Consider the following 17374-nt stretch of genomic DNA (forward strand, 5'->3'; position numbering starts at 1 on the left):
AGATCATTTCTTTTTAAGATTTATTTATTTTTGAGAGAGAGGATGCATATGAGCACAAGTGGGGAAGGTGCAGAGAGAAGGGGAGAGAGAGAGACTCCCAAGCAGGCTCTGAGCTATCAACGCAGAGCCCAACTTGGGGCTCAAACTGACCAACAGTGAGATCATGACCTGAGCCAAAATCAAGAGGTGGATGCTTAACTGAGCCACTCAGACACCCCTATAAATCATTTTAAATTATCATCCTTATCAGACTTCATGGAAACCAATGAACTTGTTTGACCAAGTGCCAATTTGAACCGTCCTTATCAAAATTGTCTAAATATGGAAATCTAGCATATCCCTCTATGAGGATGTTAACTTTTGCATGGACTGCCAGATGAATTTTCTTACTCTACCAGTTTACCAATGGGGTTTGCACTATGTTCATTAGTCCTATGAGGATCATCCTTTCACCAGCCAGAGACAGCTGTACTATTTACTAATACAAAAGTCTGTGAATTTCCAAACAGAAGCATCTATTTATTTAACAAACTTTTAGTGATCACCTTCTACAGCAGTTAATATTTTTTAATACTATCCTCAAAATTGTTTTTATTTTTATTTTTTTAAATATATGAAATTTATTGTCAAATTGGTTTCCATACAACATCCAGTGCTCATCCCAAAAGATGCCCTCTTCAATGCCCATCACCCACCCTCCCCTCCCTCCCACCCTCCATCAACCCTCAGTTTGTTCTCAGTTTTTAAGAGTCTCTTATGCTTTAGCTCTCTCCACTCTAACCTCTTTTTTTTTTTCCTTCCCCTCCCCCATGGGTTTCTGTTAGGTTTCTCAGGATCCACATAAGAGTGAAAACATATGGTATCTGTCTTTCTCTGTATGGCTCATTTCACTTAGCATCACATTCTCTAGTTCCATCCACGTTGCTACAAAGGGCCATATTTCGTCCTTTCTCATTGTCACGTAGTACTCCATTGTGTATATAAACCACAATTTCTTTATCCATTCATCAGTTGATGGACATTTAGGCTCTTTCCATAATTTGGCTATTGTTGAAGAGTGCTACAACAGTTAATATTTAAAGAGAGTGTCCTAGGGCACCTGGGTGGCTCAGTTGGTTAAGCGTCTGAATCTTCATTTCAGCTCAGGTCATGATGTCCCAGTTCATGGGTTCAAGGCCCACGTCGGGCTCTGTGCTGAGCGCAGAGTTGGCTTGGGATTCTGTCTCCCTCTCTCTCTGCTTCTCTCTCTCTCTCTCTCTCTCTCTCTCTCTCCTCAAAATAAATAAATAAACATTAAAAAAATAAAATAAAAAATAAAGAGAGTATGCTAGTCACTGGGTTGGCCACACCCAGGAAGGTAAGTCTATCTATTACTCTCACAGGAAATGAAAGATAGAGGAAAGGCAAGTATATTCCAAGAAAAAAGGGAAACACCCGTGAGCAGAAAAAGAGATGAGGATATAAAACCAATCTGGGATATGTGTTTGGAGTAAGTCTCAGAGAAAATGGGGATAAAAGGCTAGATTGTGGATGGTGGGGTCAGCCTTAGACAGAAGAGGAGCACTACTTCCTGCACCCTTCCTCAGACCCACGGAGGGTGAACGCACAGAAAGCAGGCTACAACTTGGATGGGGAAGAGATTTCATCTCTGTGTCTATAAACCTCTAGCAAAAGGATATTTAGCATTTCCTTTCATTATGAAGGTAGGCAACAAATCACAGTGCCAATACCGGTAACCTTGTCACCAGTGGAAATCACAAACATTTTCATATCATATCTCAGTTATTATAGATATCTGTAAAAATGCTGTTTACATTACTAACTACTTTGAAATTAAGGTAGTTACATGACCTGCCACTGGAGCTTATTTCATGCACAATAAAGACTCACAAATAATATCAGAAGTGTTTTTTATATTTTGAAAACTATCTCATTAACCAAAGGGATCCAAGGCCCAGAAAAGGAAGAGCAACCACTCTGAAGCATAAGAGACAAAATAAAGATGGGACGAATTATGTTGTCATTTCCTTCCATCGCCTCAACTCTTTGGTCAAAGTCTGCAGCACACAAGAGCCCTTGTGTTCATGATGCTGGGCGACCCTGAAGGAATGGTTATCAAGAACTAAGAGGAAGGAAAAGCAGCAACCCAGGGGACAATCCTCTCTGTACTATAGGTTTTGACTGAAGGGTTAGAACAAACACAAAGAGAACAAACACAATATACCCTGAGACAGGCAATAGCTGCTGTAAAACTCCAGTGACCGAAGACCTTTTACCATGTTTCTAGGACTGCTTTCTCTCTCCAGCCCTTCCTCACTTCTCATTCCTATACCTTTCAATCTTTTACCTAGCATAGCCCACAGAAACTAAATAACTAAAAACTTTATTATGCACCACCACACCTAACTGCCCACTCCATCTGTGCCCCAACACTCCACTGCCTTTCCTCCAATCTGAATAAACAGTCTGTGCACTCACGTAAGCACCCATCTCCCTGCCCCACAGTCCCATCTTGGCACCCGATCCCATCTTGTGTGGCTAACTCAGTAACAGCACTACAGCCGTTCCCCACCTAACCTCACCCCGTCCCCTGCCTTGTATCTCTCCACTAAAGCACTCTCAGGCTTGAATTACTTTCATTAAAAAAAAAAAAAAAATCAAAAGCAAGAACTTCTCTTGGACTAATTTCCTACTTCAAATACCATTCATTTCTCAGCTCGTTTTTTCCTCAAGAGAACTGTCTACACTTGCTACCTCCAATTCCAACCCTTCAGGCTTTCCATCAACTCCCGCCTGCTTCTGTCAAGGTCATCACTTGACCACCCCATATGTTGCTGAACTTTAAACAGGATTTAATAAGGTTATCAACTCCTTCTCCTTGAAATATTTTCATCACATGGCTGCCTGGTACACATAATCTCCTGAATGCCCTTCTACCTCACTATTTCCCAATCCTCCTTTTGCTGGTTCCTCTCTTCATATCCCCAACTTCCAAACATCAGAGTGCTCTAGGAACAGTCTTCAAGTTTCTTTTCTATATACACTCAATCTCTAAATGTCTCATTCTGTCTATTGGTTTTAGGCAAAACCTCTATGCTAATGAAACCCAAAATTTCTATCTCCATCCAGGTCCCTTCCTGAACTCCCCACCTCACATACCCATTTTAATCGAAATCTCAACATGTCCAAATATGAACTTCTGGTTTCACCCACACTTTCACATCTCAGTCTCCCTCGGCCCCATAAATGGGAACTTCATCCTTTAATCTGGGAAAATCCTTGTACTTTCTCTTGATGTCTATTTATCTCCCACACATAATTCAAATTCTTCCACCTCTCCTTTTATAATACATTCTGAATTTTACTTTTTCTCATCAGTTCCACCACTGCCACCCTGGCTCACCTGGGGTTGCTGTAATAGACTCCACAAGTCTCTGTCTTGTCCTATCTTTTGTCCTAACATTACTCTCCATGCAGCAGCCAGAATGATCTTTTTAAAGCCAATGACAACTCATGTTACTTACTTGATTAAAACATTCCAATGACTTTCCATATCACTAAAAATACAAGCTAAAGTCCTTACGAATGCCTGCAAGCCCTAACATGATCTGTTACCTCTCTGAATACCCACTTAGGACCCTCCCTTTGGATCAGTCCACTCCAGGCTCACTGGCTTCCTCACTGGTCTTCAAGCACACTGGTCACATTGCTGCCTTGAGTTATCTGCCCTTTGTTCTTCACTCTGTCAGGACTGTCTTCTCCCAAAATAAAATAAAACGTACCTCACTCTTAATATATGAAAAACACTGCAGTGATTATTTCTTTAAAATAACATCTTCCCCCTTTTTTGTACTTCCATGACTGAAAACTGTCTCCATTGGGTACTTTGGGGAATTAATCATGAAGAATTGTTATATACAGAAGTTCAATTCAATTAATTTTAATTCCCCCTTTAAAATGGCTTTCAGGGGCACCTGGGTGGCTCAGTCGGTTGAGCGTCCAATCTCAGCTCAGGTCATGATCTCGCGGTCTGTGAGTTCGAGCCCTGCATCGGGCTCTGTGCTGACAGCTTGGAGCCTGGAACCTGCTTCAGATTGTGTGTCTCCCTCTCTCTCTGCCCCTCCCCCACTCATGCTCTGTCTCTGTCTCTCTCTGTCAAAAATAAATAAACATTATTTTTTTTTTAAATAATAAAAAATAATAAAATGGCTTTCATAGACTCCCTGAAAGAGTTTAACTGAAATTTATCTTCACATTTCTTTGAATTCCTGAAAGGTTTGGACAGATAGACTAGAAGTGTATTTATTTACCAAATACTTCACCTATATATATATATATATATTTTACTTCAACTATATTAAATATTTTTATTCTTACTTCCCCTGCAATTTGCAAGACACTTTCTAATATACTTCATAAAGTAACCAAGATTTAAGCACAGATTCCTAGAGGGAAATAATTCTTCCAAATCCCTTGCCTATATCCTGGGCTTCTATTAAATCCAGATAATAACACTCAGTATTTCTTCTTACAATTTCATGTAAATGGACTAGATCCCAACTTTTTGCTTATACCTAAGTAGAATTTTATTAAAAATTGTTTTTATAGAGGCATCTGGGTGGCTCAGTCAGTTAAGCATTTGACTCTTGATGTCAGCTCAGGTCATGATCGCACAGTTCATGGGTTCAAGCCCTATGTCGGGGCTCCACACCTTTAGTGCAGAGTGTGCTTGGGATTCTCTCTCTCTCTCTCTCTCTCTCTGCACCTCTCTCTCTCCCCCTCAAAATAAATAAACTTTAAGAAATTGGTTTTATAAAGCTTAAACAGAGGATATAAAGTAGAAACTTTAGACTGTTATTGAAACAAATAGGAGTCTGCCTCTAAGTTTTGAAATAGCCTTTCCTAAAATAAGAACTTCCTACTTATTTTCAGTCTCACCTTTTCTAACTTAACAATTTATGATGAACTGCCTTAAAATTCAACTTTCTGAGGCTGAAGTGAAATTATTAAAAGATATAAGTTTAAATATATTAAATAGCCAAGACATGGAGATAATTCAAGGGTCCATTAGTAGATGAATGAGTAAAGAGGAGGCATATATACATGAAATATTACTGAGCCATAAAAAACATGAGATCTTGTCATTTGCAACAACATGAATGGAACTAGAGGGTATAATGCTAAGTGAAGTAAGTCAGAGAAAAACAAATACCCTATGACTTCAGTCATATGCCGATGCAAGAAACAAAACAAATGAGCAAACAAAAAACAGACTCTTAAATACAGAGAACAAACTGATGGCTGCCAGAGGGAAGGTGGGTGGAGGGAAACAGAGAAAGGGGTTAAGAGTACAATTACCATGATGAGCAATGAGTAGCGTATAGAATAACTGAATCATTATATTGTACACCTAAAACTAATATAACACTGTATGTTAACTATACTTCAATAAAAACCAATAAGCAACTACTTGTAAGTATTCACAAGGTACTTAATTACCGCCAGATTCCGAACAAGATATAAAGTTAAGTGAGGCAATTTTCTGCCCTCCAAGATTTTATAATCTAGCCAGGAATTAAAAGGAAATGAAAGGGACCAAATATTTGTCTCAAACTATGATGTGCCAAGCACCAAGTAGGGCAGGAGACATGAACTATATCAGTTAATCCATGTAACCACTCAGGGAAGAAGAAAAAAAAGTATAGAGAGAGAGAGAGAAAGAAAGAGCGAACGAGCCTAGAAAAAATATTCCCCCATAACTTTCTACCCATTTACTCCTTAAATTATGTAGTTAAATCCCCTAAAAAAATATGTCATCTGTGATATATTATTTTATAAAATTTCTAATTATCAACATTCTGCAATGATTTTCTCTCTCTCATCCCTTAGTGCTAACATTCTATTTTGCTATATTTTAATTGGTGACAGCAGAGAAGTCTTGCAAGAAGCTAAACCAAAAGAACAGTACAATTACTAATCTAATTCTTCCTCTTTCTTCCTCTCTTGATCTTCTCTAAAGAAGGGCATAGGTGAAGTACATGCCTTCTAAATTCTGGCCCACTATTATCTCAGCCACAGGCATTAATCTTATCAATTTGCACTCCTGATTACTGAAAAACATGTCTCACTGAGAATTATCCAGCGATCAATATGAAATTGATTTGGAATCCAGAGCCATTACTTCTTCCTTTTTTCAGCACATCCTTCTTCCCTAGAGCAAAATCCTGTATCAAATTAGACTGCCTATGTCTGAGAGTGTGCAGAGAATCCAGAGGGAGAGAGACAGGGGACAGCAGAGAGGCAGAGACCTGGCCAACACCCCCATCCCCACAGTCTTTTGAGGCAAGCTCTTCTATATAGTACACCCCATCCCTCTGTCCCAGAGATGGGTCAGGTGGGGAACTAACTTGGGTCCTCTCCCACACTTTCTCCCAGACACTGTAATTGTGAACAGAGAATGTGGCCAGAGAGAAGTCATCCACTTGAAGGATGTCTAGACATAGGTCAACTGGCAAGTGGCTCCAATTCTAAAGCTTTGCTGTTCAATTCTTTCTTTGGACCACCCCCAAATCCTCTCACTAAGCCTATTGTCCTTACGATTAGCTTATGTTTCCTATAACTGTAGCACAGGTGGCTGGGCTGGGGTGACAATGGGACAGGGCAAGAAAAAGCCACAAAGGAAGATGAGTGGAATTAAACAATCCACAATGAAATTATTCAAATAATTATTCAAATAATTTGTGATTATTCAAATCATACTAATGATTCAAAATGGAAAGGTATGTTTATATTTAATATTTCTTCAAAGTTCCTGGTCTTAGGGTTACAATCCCAGCTCCTTCTTCACTATCCCAACAAGACTGGAAATCCATCATGGAACTGACAGAAGCATAAAGTAAGTCCCCAAAATAAAAAGGGTGAAGGTAAGTTGCATGCATCTCAATGAGGCTCAGAGAGAAAATAAATCTTAAGGCTTTCACCCAGTTGTTGATTACCAACACAAAAATGAAACTCATTCACCACACTTCTTTTGAACAGCAGCTGGTGTTTCCAAAAACATTTTTTGGAAGTTTCCAATTTATCACTGAACGGACAGGCACAGAAAATAATAACCAAAAGATGAACCTTATAATTCAATATTCTGATTAGTTAAAATAAACTTCTCTAACAATACACCATATTATGACCAACATAACAACAAGGATAAAAGAACCCTAGTTCTATTTTATTGGTAAAGAATGGCCCCATTAACCATTCATTTGAAGTTAGACACCTGAAAGCAACCTGGAAGAAGAAACACATCAAAGACCCAGTGAAGCATGACTTCAAAAGGTATTGCACAGATGTGAGCTTCCAGGAAACAGCCCACTCTGAGGCCAGAACTCAAACACAGGGTTGGCCGTTCACTTTCAAACTAGGAAAGACTCTGAATGGTATCACCACAAACTGCTTTCACAGTAAACTTCCCTAGATACAACTGGAAAAGTTTCCTTTTTAATTAATTTTAAAAAACTAGAATTTAACACTGTAAAGATCATGATCCCTAAAATCTAGATCCCTAGAATCAAGCTCCTGCTTGACTCTTTACTAGCTGCATGCATAAGGCTGGGCAAGTTATTTAATCACCCTAGAACTTGACTTTCTCAGGGTTAATGTAAGCAGTGAATGTGATTATATTTTAAACATTAAAACGGTGGCTGGCACATAGTAAGCCCTATTCCTGCCTGAAAATAATTAAGAGTTTTTCTTTACTATCCAAGTCTCATACAAGATCCAGGTATCAGAGTAAATGGATAACTCTATTTCCTAAAAATAGATCAGCACAAGTGTGTATTTATGTTTGTGTATGTGTGTGTGCGTAAAATGCAAGTATCATTAAACTTAAAAGGTATTAACAGTACCGTGAGACACTTTCATTAATGATGATAAATAGATTTTTTTTTCTTAGTTATTTTTCATCCTATAATTACCTCAGAGAAAACTGGGGTGAAGAGTTCAATTCTGGTTTTTAAAATGTCCTACAATTATAGCTACAAAACACATTCACAGACTAAGTTTAATGACCCCGAGCACAAAGCATGTTTTTAAAGTAAGTATCCTCAGATATTTTTACTATGGTTATTAATACCTAAGAAGGAGTTAATTCCAGTGATTATATGTAGTTGTACATAAAGATGAATTGTGGAAAACTTATCCTTAAAATGGACAATATTTTCACAGCTTAAAATAGATCTAGAATACGGTATTTAATATCTTTCAGTGTTCTCTTTCCACATCAAATGTGTGTTTACATTGAAGACAGTTAGCTTAGGATTATGTAAGACTTGTTTACAAACACCTACTGATACCAAAGGAGGTTTGAACACAGGTCAAACAATAGCTTAGAATCATTCATTTTACTCAAGGATTTTAAGAAAATTTTTGATTTATACTAAAGCATGTTATGGAAGACAATGTAAAATTATAATTAATATTTAATATAAAACAGGAGACATTAAAAGTTGTGCTTCAGGCTACTTGTCCAAGGCCCCAGGGGTGTGTGTTTGCTCTCCCTTCCCATTAGCCAGTGGGAACTCCTGACTGTATCATCAGTCTGTTTTCTTACTTCCCAGTAAGGGCTAGTTTCCAATGGGGCTACATGTAATCGCTAGTTTCCAATGGGGCTACATGTAATCACGGGGCCAGGGATGGAATTTGCAATCTAGCTGCAGTCTAATCAGAGTGAGTCTTAGCATTCTCACTAGAATTTCTGGAGTAAATGCACATGGCTGTAACTCTGGACAACACGGAATGAAGATGTGAAGCAATGAGGACATCCCACCTGGGGATGGTACAAATGTGGAGCAGGGCAGAGGCCAGAGTATTTTAGGAAACAAAGTTGGATCCCAATGACATCCTGAGCCTCTGGATCAAACCTTGCCTGAAGCTGATATCCCTGAACCTTTTTTTATTTTGTGAGCCAGTACATTTCTTCCACTGTTTAAGAGAGTCTGAGATGCACTTTCTGTAACATAGTATTTTTTTGTGTAAAAGTTGAAAAAACATTGAGAGAAAAAGAGCAGAGATTTTATTACCCATTGATCTTTTCTATTACTCAAGTCAATGCCTCTGTCTCACCCCACATACTATTCTTTCTCCTCTCCCTCACTATTCCTTTGTACTTGATGTTAAGAATTTCCATCAATCTGTGTCTATCCCTTTCTTTATGAATTCGCTTAAACTTGCAAGCCCCTGTCTATGGCAGTCAGTCCTGAATCATCAAACCAAAATTTAAATGAATCTGCACTGGTTTCTTTCATGCCATTTTTGACATCTATATACTATGAACCTGAGAACCCTAGCCCATTTCTTCCGTGTGAAAAACTAATTATTATCATAAACGGGGAAAAGTGAATAGAGGTATCCATTCATACATAAAGTTTCATTTTTGTTACTGAAAAGGTATACTTGAAAATGCGTTGTTAATCTTCCTACACTTCCAAACTTTCAACAAGACACAGATCTTTATCTGCCCTTCTCCTCCTCCTCCTGCTAGTTTCATAGGAAATGTTCTCCTTTCTGCCCTTCAAGACCAATCTCTCTCTCTACACTCCCCCAGTTGGTCTGCTACATTTTGAATTATTTTGTTCTTCCGTATCTTTCCTTATAGCTTAAAGCATTTTTAAGTCTCTTCTTTCCCAAATCAAAAATAAATACATAAAACCGCATCATACAACCTCTGCCCCAAAGCCCATCTAATTTTTCTTTTCTATATAAAATAAAATTAACTTTGTGTCTTTTTTTTTAACCTTTCGTAATATTCCACTAAAAGTTTGAAATCATATACACCGCTCACATTATGTTTCTACTTCACGACCTTGTTCCCAGGCAACCAATTTCACCTCTTACTTGTGTTTTTCCTGCCCTTCGGCCACACCAAACCCCAGCATAGCCTCTCAGACACATAATGCATAGCAGCTTCTGTGTGTGTCTCCTTATTTGTGTCATGCCGCTTCCTCCTCGTCTTTCAAGATTTAGCACAGGTACCGTTTCATCCACAAAGCCTTTTCCCACCTGCCTCTGTGACTCCCCACACAATTTCCTGATTTCTATCGCAGTAGAAAACTTGCCTACAGCAAATGATACTGTTTTTGAGACAGCAAAAAATTTTTTAAGTGCAAGCATGTAAAAAAAAAGCAGGTGTTTTTTTTTTAAACATTGTATTTTACATTTAAGACAGAAAACAACTAACTGTTCACAAAAGGTCTTTTGGTCAATCATAAGATTATCCCAGGGCACCTGGGTGGCTCAGTTGGTTAAGCGTCCAACTTCGGCTCACGTCATGATCTCACGGTTCATGGGTTCAAGCCCCGCGTTGGGCTCTGTGCTGACAGCTCAGAGCATGGAGCCTGCTTCGGATTCTGTGTATCCCTCTCTCTCTGCCCCTCCCCCGCTCACATTCTCTCTCTCTCTCTCTCTCTCTCTCTCTCTCTCTCTCTCAAAATAAATAAACATTAAAATAACAATAATAACAATAATAATAATAATAGGCTTATCCAGAAAAAAATAATAGAGATCTAAGGTATTTAATAGCCTGTGGCCTTTTTGCCCATCTTTCTGAAGTTGGGAACCCCATAAAAACATGATTCCACATCTATGTGTCGCATTCTGCCGTAGGGTTCTGCTATGCCAAAAATATTTCTAATAGTCCAACATTTACACCTCACCTAAAATCCAATCACAATAAGTATTCCTATTTTTTTCTGTCTGAAAAAGATAAATCAAAATGTACTGTTTGTAAACATCACCTTTCGGATATCAGTTTCTTTTTTTAAGTATTTATTATTTTTTAGTAATATTTACACCCAACATGAGGCTCAAACTCACAACCCTGAGATCAAGAGTTGCATGCTTTTCTGACTGAGCTAGCCAAGTGACCCAGTATCATTTTCTTTCATGCCTAATATTCCTTTCATCAAATATATAAGCTGAAGTATACAATGTTTTTCTAACCATAAGAACATATAATTGTTGATTTTACTTTACAGTATTAAATCAGTATTTCTATTTGGGAAAAAAACTATAATTAAAATTGATACCTACTAATCATCAGTGTCCCATTTCAAAACGAAGAAATCGTGTAAGTTAGAATTTTTTGAAAAATTATCACAAACATTACATTTTTGGCCCGTAAGAAAAACAGATTTTAGCAGTATAATAGTTTAGAACGTGGGCCTTGGTTCAGACTACCTAAGCTCAACTTAGCTATGAGATTTTGAGCACTTAACTCCTCATGGTTTTTACTTTTAATTTTTGAGGATTAAATAAATTAATGAGAACAAATTAAAGGGTTTTAAAGAGTGCTTGGCACAGAGTAAATGGCAAAAAAAAAAAAGAAAGAAAGAAAAAGTTACCTATGCTTCTATGTCAAAAGAAAAACCTCATATATCAAATTAAAATACAAATATAATAAGCTCCTAAAAAAAAAAAAACAAGAACAAAGATGAACTGATGAAAACTAGTCACAATCAACACAAATGAAGATTTGACCAAAAAATAAAAATCAAATCAAATCAAACATAAATGGTTTCTATATGAAAAGATGCCGAACTCTCCTAAGAAAAATGCAAAACAAACATCAGAGAGACAGAATCTTTTCTTTGCCAGCTTCGTAAAAGTTTAAGAGCTTGCTGAGACAGCCACCGGTGGCATCTATGGACACAGACGTGACCACATACTGTACTGAGCGTGGAAATCAGCACAAGTGCTGTGGCGTACAAAGTCTCCATGCTCCAGGAGACGTTCCCGCCATTCTATGCATGTGTCGTCTGTAAATAAAAATTACCGGAAAACCCAAACACTTTATATCCATACAGTGCACTTAAAAGAACTATATGCAGCATTTAAAGGAATTATGCAGGGGTGCCTAGGTGGCTCAGTCTGTTAAGCATCCCACTTCAGCTCAGGGGCTCAGGTCACGATCTGGCAGTTTGTGAGTTTGGGCCCCGCAGCAGGCTCTGTGCTGACAGCTCAGAGCCTGCTAGAGATCTTCTCTCTTCCTCTCTCTCTGCCCCTCCCCTGCTCATTCTTTCTCTCTCCCCCCACCCCCACTCTCAAAAATAAATAAATATTTAAAAATCAGGGCACCTGGGTGGCTTAAGCATCTGACTTCGGCTCGGGTCATGATCTCACAGTTCGTGGGTTCCGGCCCCGTGTTGGGCTCTGTGCTGACAGCTCAGAGCCTGGAGCCTGCTTCGGATTCTGTGTCTCCTTCTCTACCCCTCCCCGACTCGCACTCTGTCTCTCTCTCTCTCCCTCTCTCTCTCTCTCTCAAAAAATGAACATTCAAAAAATATTTTTAATAGAAAAAATAAATAAAGGAATTATGCAGCTTTGTATGTATTAATATGGAATACCTGACAACACTTACTGTCAACTGAAAGCAAAGTGTATACAGCTACTCTAAGTTGTATTTAAAAGACACGTATGTCATATGTGGTATGTATGCTCTATACACTGTTGTATAGCACGGATATGTGTATATGCATGCACATATATAATATACATAAATACACATACACTCTGGAAGAAGAACAAGAATCTGGTCACAGCAATCGTCTCTGGGAAGGGCACCTGAGTGGTTGGGAGACAGGAACAAGGAGAAAGCTTGGTTTTGCAGCTTTTCAGTTTTGTACCAAGTACAAAAACCTAAAAATCCTATTCACCCAGTAAATTAAATCGTTTTATTTTAAATCAAGTTGCTAAATATTTTTTATATTCTGTTGTACTAAGCCCCTAAAAAAGCATCTATCCATGCTCAAGGACCACATGTAGGTGATAATCTCCTTCAATTTTTCCAGTGGTCATCTCCTTTAAGTGACTCATTATGGAAGATTTCCACAAAGATTAGAATGTATACCAAGAAACATTACTGAAAATGACTTCACATACAGTTAGTTCCATCACTACCCAATTAACTACCAACAATAGGAACCATGATAGCTTTTAAGTGGTTGGTAGTCTTGCTTTTTAAATAATTAGTAGGTATTAGGAGATAAAATCTTGAAATAGTACAGTTTTACAAAAGTTATACTTGAATATCTTCAATATAACTTGGCATCTAAAAGAAGGTTACTGCATCTTTCTGACCGTAATCACCAAAGACATTATCACTATGACAATGTAAAATATTTTGCCAACTGATGTAATTTACTGCAATTCTGAAAACTTGTTAACATCACTAGAAGATCATTCCACTTTTAAAAGTCATTTCTTTTAGAAAATAATTTCAGGCAAAGTGTCAGCATGCATAGGGAATAACTTTGTAGTTGAACATCTTGTGTGCATACTGCTGCGAAAAAAAAAAATGTCAACAAAGTATGTCTTACATTTTAAAAACTGCTGTAAAGATAACCCCCACTGTTCTATGGAACATTAAAATGCTCCACAAAAAGATCTTTACAAGTGTCTACATAATCAAAGGGGACTCAGACAACCAATAAAATCCACATGTCTTCCAAAACAGGCCAGGAAACTGCAAAAGTGAATGCCTGTCAAATAGACAATGCCTCATCAAGGTAAGAAAAAGCTATTCCCTATTCCCTATTCCCTATATCCCATTTTCAAAAAACAAAACAAACAAAAAACCCTAACAAACGGCACAGAGTCCTCTGTGATTTTAATGACAGCCTCACTCTTAAGAAATGTTGGGTTCAGTCAGGTGGGAAGATGAGCTCCCCTTACCATCAAACTATCTGAAGTAGGCACTGCCCCTTCCCCTTCTGAATTAAGATGTGGAAGGGCTGCAAACTGCTGGTGATGCTGAATGCTCTGTACTGGATAATCAGTGATCTGGAAAGTATAAAACACACCCATTCTGGTGAGCCATTTTATTGGTTCTGGTTCATAAGGTTCTACACGATAGAATTCCACGTCCTACACTAAACCTTAAGCTCCAGGTGAAACAGAAGTTTAACGTCTTTAAATGGGTTTAATTTTGATCAGGTTTTCACTGCCAAGGCCTTCACTGTAGAGGCCTTCAGAGATTCACACAAAACCTTGGGAGTTGCAAAGGTAGGTGGTTGGTTACCCTCAGCTTTTCAAAGAGGAGGTAAAGGGGAGAAAAAAGAAAGGTTTTCCAGTGTGCAATGTTGCAGGGAAGCTGCAGGAAAGCGGGAAAAAGAAAGGAGAAACATACTAAGTAAGAGTAGGGAGACAGTAGGACAAGTATAAGGAAAAACAGCGACAGGAGAAAAGGAAGATCCACACAGACCTTGATTACAACCTAAGGAACTGGTCTGTCCCCTGAAACAAATCTGTACTTGTAAGACTCATGCGGGAGCCTTGGAGTCCAACCTGTTCTGATTCTCAATGGCTTCCTGCAAGCAACTGCCTCGGGGTGCTCACCTGCAGATGCACAGCCAGGGACACAACTGTGCCTCTTGCAGCCCCATAAGCAGTAGCCGGTGAGATTTACATCCCAAAACCAAACATTATACTCTGTACGGGAAGTTCTCAAGTACACTTGCATACAGTGAAGCATGTACTTTCTCAACTTTCAAGAACAATGACAGATGTCTAATCTCCTGGATCAGGATTATGTGGTGCCTGTGTTTATAATACCCAAATATGCTTAGTTCCCAAGTGTATACAGGGCAATGTATTCATTCATAATTCACTCACTCCCTCACATGCACGCTCCCCATATTTTTTCTGTGCCTAAAGAACACTTCTGGGTCCGTAACATGCTACAGAACAGACAACAAATAACCCAGATATATCATTATAAAGTGTAAAATTCTATATGGAACATAGCTAGTAACAGGGGACAGCATGTAACCTGGGGTGTGGAGGGCTGGTAGGAATACCAGCAAAGGTTAGGCTAAGGATGTGCCTTTTGAATTCAAATTGGAAGCATGAGAAAACAATCAGTTGTCCAAGGGAAGATGACAAAGAAAACATTTTAGGAGAGCAAATAACAAGCAGGTACAAAATCCCCCAAATTTGATGAGGAGCTTAGAAAGTGTAGGGGCCAAAAGCGTGGAGAAAGGATAGCGGCCAGGTAACAAGACTATTTTATGGACCTTGTTAAGGATATTTTCTATATCCTGAGAAAGGTTACTGATAGTCAAATGAAGCATGATAATTACTAGTATTTACTGATCATCTACTATGTGTTAGGAACTATTCCAAGGACTTCGTATTAATTTTTTTAATCCTCATAAAAAACTATGAAGCAGGTGCTACTGGTACCTACATTTAAAGATGACAAACCTCTATTAACACAAAGAAAAGTTAAAAATGATGGGCTCAGTGTAAGTGCAGAGTAGGATGTGACCCATACAGTATGACTTTTATACTTCCTTTATTTTTGAGACCAACCTAATCAAATAAATAAGTCCTCTGCTCCATGGTGCAGATAAACCTTCCTCTATTGACTCAAGGGACTCAAGTTATTTGGAATAATAATAGTGCCTGGAGTAGATGATCATTTACCTCATATAGTAAATCAAAAAAAAAAAAGTAATTCACACTTATATTGACATCATTAATATCCACCTCTATTATTTTAGACATTATGGCAATATCTATATAGAGGTAAATTCTCCAAAAGGAAGCCCCAGTAATAACAGTACCTGAAAAAGTTTTTAAAAGGAAAGGAAGAAGAATCTAAAATTATAAACTATACAGAATCAAATCCTACCTATGATGCTGATAATTAATAGGTAATTAATAGTGACTCAAAAATATTTTAAACATTAGAATTTTAAAATCAAGTCTAGCTTTTTTGACAAAGTATGAATAGCTTATTCATCTGAAGAGACATAATTATATTCACTGAAGCACATAGATGTAAACACATATATGGATAGAATTATAGAGTCACACATGGTTTTTACACACTAACATTTCTGAAAAGGGTTTGAAGTCATAAATATGTGTAATACTATTTTCTTTAAATTTGGCATTTTCCCTTTTAAAGATGTTCAAATAATTTATTATTGGTTTCTAAGGAAATTCACGATAACTCAAAAATATGCAAATTTATTTAATAGAAATATTTTCTTATGATAGTCTAAACATATTATTTATCAGAACAGGACTGGACAAGTCCATCATGACCTATTTATTTATTTTTTTTTTTTTTTAAATTTTTTTTTTTCAACGTTTTTTATTTATTTTTGGGACAGAGAGAGACAGAGCATGAACGGGGGAGGGGCAGAGAGAGAGGGAGACACAGAATCGGAAACAGGCTCCAGGCTCCGAGCCATCAGCCCAGAGCCTGACGCGGGGCTCGAACTCACGGACCGTGAGATCGTGACCTGGCTGAAGTCGGACGCTTAACCGACTGCGCCACCCAGGCGCCCCCATGACCTATTTATTTAATTAAGTTTCACTTCCTATCATTTTAAAATTCAGGATAATTACAGTCTTTGTTTTTTCTACAATTCAATGCACAAAAGATAAATGCACTGAATTTTATGCTACATGATGAACTGCCTACAGCTTAAAGAGATGCTTCCAAACTGAGTACTGTTTTCTCCTCCAAAATTTAGAAATATTCAAAAATAGAGGTGCCTGGGTGGCTCAGTGGATTAAGCACCTGACACTTGATCTCGGCTCAGGTCATGATCTCACAGTTTGTGAGCTCGAGTCCCGTGTTGGGCTCTGTGCTGACAGCTCAGAGCCCACTTCAGATCCTCTGTCGCTCTCTCTCTCTGCCCCTCCCCTACTTGCACTCTCTCAAAAACAAACATTTTAAAAAATATATTCATAGAATATTCCTGCACTATTTTTCAAGTTAATCACCATGCAATATAATAAACTGCAACTATCACATCACAATGTTTTATTCTACATTTCCTCTGAAAAACTTTCCTTAATTCCCAAGGCCCAGAATGTGTGCCCCTCCTTTTCCTCAGCATCTTGAACTTCCTTACCAGAGCACTTCACTCTTTAGGCAGTACTTACTTCCTTGCCTCTACCTTCCCATACATTAGAAGCTCTGTGATGATCAGCACTGCATGTACCTATGTATGTTCGGCACTTAGCACAGTGCCTACCAAGCCCCTACTATCCAGCCAAGAAGTTAACTGTCGAGGTAATTTCCTAAGAGCAGAATCATAAGGAAATCAAAAGCAACATAACGACCTGCTAGAATAAACTGAGAGAAACATGATGCTTTATTAAAAAATAATAATAATAAAGGCATAGCACCTTATGAAAATGAAAATCCTGAGGAATTGTACTTTCTAATCCACGATGTGCAAGTATGCACTTCTTCAATTTACAGAAGCATAAATCTGAAGCAGTCAGGGTGTGGTATATAAAGTCAGATACATACTCTAAAGCTAATCCAACTCCACTTTTACTAAATACTGAATCATTAACTTTC

At 38.1% G+C, this 17374-nt stretch overlaps 1 protein-coding gene across 3 annotated transcripts in view; it reads right to left on the reverse strand.

The window, feature by feature from the left end:
* BMPR1B (bone morphogenetic protein receptor type 1B) overlaps positions 1–17374 on the reverse strand; it is a 425442-nt gene that overhangs the window by 340997 nt on the left and 67071 nt on the right. The window lies entirely within an intron of this gene.

The sequence above is a fragment of the Neofelis nebulosa genome, chromosome 3, assembly GCF_028018385.1.
Source record: "Neofelis nebulosa isolate mNeoNeb1 chromosome 3, mNeoNeb1.pri, whole genome shotgun sequence".
Lineage (NCBI taxonomy): Eukaryota > Metazoa > Chordata > Mammalia > Carnivora > Felidae > Neofelis > Neofelis nebulosa.